The sequence below is a fragment of the Arachis hypogaea genome, chromosome 4, assembly GCF_003086295.3.
Source record: "Arachis hypogaea cultivar Tifrunner chromosome 4, arahy.Tifrunner.gnm2.J5K5, whole genome shotgun sequence".
In the NCBI taxonomy this organism is placed as follows: domain Eukaryota; kingdom Viridiplantae; phylum Streptophyta; class Magnoliopsida; order Fabales; family Fabaceae; genus Arachis; species Arachis hypogaea.
Genome location: NC_092039.1, coordinates 99,114,949 through 99,119,034, shown reverse-complemented (window position 1 = coordinate 99,119,034; position 4,086 = coordinate 99,114,949). Strand labels below are relative to the sequence as shown.

The 4,086-nt window shown below is 31.0% G+C and overlaps 1 pseudogene; it reads left to right on the top strand.

Moving 5' to 3' along the window:
• The first annotated feature begins 831 nt into the window (after positions 1-831).
• Positions 832-2,878, top strand: LOC112795064 (UDP-glucuronic acid decarboxylase 6-like; annotated as a pseudogene).
• Positions 2,879-4,086: the final 1,208 nt, after the last annotated feature.

The window sequence follows — 4,086 nt, the reverse complement described above, 5'->3', positions numbered from 1 at the left end:
TTCCTACTCATTTCTTTCATGTCAATCTCTCCAAGTTGGAGATTTATGACTTATACCATCCTCTTGCTTTCGAGGGCATGTTAGACAAACCATTATCTTCAGCCCAACACAACAATACACAAGTCTAACAGTCATAATATTATTTTTTTCACTTTTATCTTTTATTATCTTTGCACATTTTATAACTAATGACTCAGCAAAGATTTTTTCATTAGTTTATTATCGAAATTTTTCTATTAGAATTGATAGACTAACATAGTTTTCAGAGCAGTAAATACACATAATATTTAACTCTTTTTAACTCTATCAAAAAAATTTGTTATTACATTTATTCTATTTTAAATGATGAAAAATCTTCTTTTTCCTACTATATTGTAAAACGTTTATGGTCTATATCATAATCTTCTTTTAATATATGAAAGCTTATTATGTTGGACAAAAAGTCAGCCAAACTATTTTATTTAAAAATGGTAGATTATTATTAGTTTATTACTACCTACACACCATAAGAAATAGTATAATTATCAATGTCATGCATCTACACACTATAAAACGGTGTTCTGATCATAGATCTTTGTGTCAGGCTTGTGATTTAGGATTGTGGATTGATGTCTCTCTTTCTCTGCTTAAGTCAGGTCCATTCTCTCTTTCCCTCTCTCTTTCTTTTTTCCAATGATTGTTACTTAAGTGTCCTGGTCCATTTGCTTGGTTTCAATTTGATTTGGTTCATGAAGTTTTGATATTTTTAACTAATTAATGTGTGCAAAGGCTCATAATAAGTATTGACCATTTAAAAATTGGTTCAGGATTTAAACTTGAGAGATTTTGACAATGGCAGCCAATGCTTCTAATGGAGCAGCAAAGTAACCTCCTCAGCCATCTCCCTTGTGCTTCTCTAAATTTTTTCAGGTCATCCCTCTCATGACATTTTGTTATTCTGATTATTTTTTACTGTTTTTATTTCTTTGGATCCAATTATGTCAATGAATTGGCAATCTACTATTGATGATCTCTCATAGAGTCCTGTATTTGTATATACTTCCTTTCTCTTATAAATGAATCTTTGATTATTGGATCTGGTAAATGTTACTCCTTTGGTTTCAAAATAACTATGAATTTGGATAATGTAACCAAGTAGTACATGAGAAAAATTAAATTTTAGCACATATAGGTCAGTTATACTACTTTTCCATATCACTATCACATTAGCAAGGTTCATATCACATGAAAGATGTGTATGCAAAATCATATTACATCTCATGATTGAGAAGTGAGAACTCATTTATTACCTGGATAATGTTTTTGCCAAGGAACCTTTCTTTTTATTCATAGCCATTTCTTTTTCTCCCTCTTTACACAAATTATTGGTTCCCTAACTCTTTCTCATTAAAAATAGTCTAATATGAGAATTTTGGTTACTGGAGGAGCTGGATTTATTGGCTTTCACCTAGTTGACAGATTGATAGAAAATGAGAAAAATGAGGTTAGTGTAGTTGAGATCTTTATATAATGCTATGCATAGATCTGAAGTGTATTTGTGATTTAACAAGTGCTATATACAACTTTGGTACATCATCTCACCATGTGTTCATCTAATCAGGTCATAGTCATTGATAACTTCTTCATTGGATCTAAAGACAACCTTAGAAAGTGGAATAGTCATCCTAGATTTTAGTTAATTCGTCACGATATAGTCTTTGCATTTTCTTTCTGTTGCAAAAAGCTTGGTAGTTAGATAAGATATGAAAATAAATTTTCTTTATTTCCTTGTGCTTACTTCTCTTTTACTATTTGTAGATGTCATGGAGCAATTACCGGTGGAGGTTGATCAAATTTACCACCTTGCTTTCCCTACTTCTTCGATTTTCTACAAATACAATCCTATAAAGGTGGAGTTTTTTAGAGTCTGGTCTATTTATTTACAAAAGTCTTTCCATGTGTCACACTGTCAATGGTAAATTATTTTATTTATTTAGTAAGTTTTTGTTAAACTATCTAATAGTGGATGGAATAACTTTACAGACCATAAAAACAAATGTGATTGGAACACTGAACATGCTCGGCGGGCTGGCTAAGTGAATGGAAGCAAGGTTAGGGATCTATGTTTATTATTTATTTTATAATCTAAACTTCTTGTGAAAATTGCTTTTGCTAATTTGTAATTTTGTTCAACAGGATTTTACTTACATCCACTTCAGAGGTATATGGAGATCCCTTTGTGCATCCACAACCAGAAACCTATTGAGGAAATGTTAACCCTATTGATATATATTTTTCAGTGGACATAAACACATATATATTCCAAATCTTGTTGAGGGTCATATTCTAAGCGTAAAATATGTGCATGCAGGAGTTCGAAGTTGTTATGACGAAAGCTAACGAGTTATAGAAACTTTGTTGTTTCATTATTATATGCAGAAACTTTTGCTCTGTCAGTGTCTCCTGAACTCACTGACTCATGTATTTTATTTTCGTTATTCCCATGTGGGAGCCTTCTGCATTTTATTCAATTATCCCTTTCTACATCTCGCTTTGTCGGATCTGTTGGATAGGACAACATCCAATTCTCCAATTGCATTATTTTATTTTTTGTAGATTTCTATTGTTGGTAAATTAAAAAGAATGATTTTTTACTGTGTTGTCTATATTTAGTTGGAAGTTAAATGTGTTTGATTTTTTTTTTGAATAATTGTATTTTGTAGTGGGCCTCATGACATTACTTGATCCAACAGTTAACTTGGACAATTTGATTTACATTAGATATAGTGGTAATCCTGCTATAGCTTTGCAAATTACTAATAGAAGATCAGCAGATTGCAAGAAGCAAATAACAGAAAGAAATGTGTTCCAATGCTATGTTCTTGGTTCTAAAATGTAGAGAAATCTACTTTGCTAAATTCATTCTTGGAAATGTGTGATTTTGTACCGATCATTTTAGTCTAATTCACCAATTATATGCTGCTTCCTTATATTCTAAATTTGAGTCTATAACCAAGTAAAATTTAAGATGCTTATACTGTTTATTGCTAATTTGCTTCAAATCAACAACTTCTTGTATTGATTGTGCAGGCCTTTCTGAGATAGTTATACTCCTACAACAATTGAGTAGTATGCAACAAATGTAGTTAAACTAATCGGGGTGAGTATTATGATGAGAAAATGTGATAATCAGTTAAGTGATTTTGATAATATAATATTGCATTTCTCTTATGTTTTTTCCTGAATCTAATTCACTCTTGGTGATAAGTACATACAAACTCCTGTAGATGTTATTTTTAACTCTAATATTTATCATATAGGGAAATAGAAAAACTCTTATATTGCACGAGATACTAGAGGATGGCATATCAAAGTTTTTTGTCAAATCAGAATTGTTTGGTTGCATGTGATATAGCTCTTTTTGTGTATGACAGGTGCGGTGCAAAATTTTTATGGCCTAATACTTTTGCTACCTCAGAGTTATAGGACTGCTGGTTTACATTATTGACACTACAACACTTCCAACAGATAGCGGCAGCAGTTTTTCGATGGTTGTAGAAATCTGCCACAGGACAAAAAATAGCGGCGGTTGATGCAGCGGCTAGTTGTGGGGTTACTATTCGTTTAAAATTTAACGGCATTTATGGTCAACTGTTGCTAAATGTAACAAAATGCATGAGATAGTTGCTGAGTCAGAATTTACTTTTAGTGGCGCTTTCATTCCAATCACCGCCAAATTTGTTTAATTCCTCACTTTCATATTTGGATTTAGTCTCTTTTTAAAAACCAACAGAGTATAAACTACTTTAGTTCTCACTAGTTTCATTAATGTTGTGACAGAAAAATATTATCTTTCGCAAATATAGAATTTTTTTTTACTGGTAAATAAATTGAGCTTGCCCGTATTTTAATTTTTGATATATTCTAATACGTTAATTTTGAGCAATATGTTTCAGTCACTGTTACCTAAACTGTAACACTATTTTTGGATTTGTTTTACGTAAAAAAAATTAATCACTTTAAAAATATATATTTTTTAATCATGTGAACAAATTTACAAATTAGATTTTCTCATTTACTATAAGATCTTATAAGTTTACATTCAAG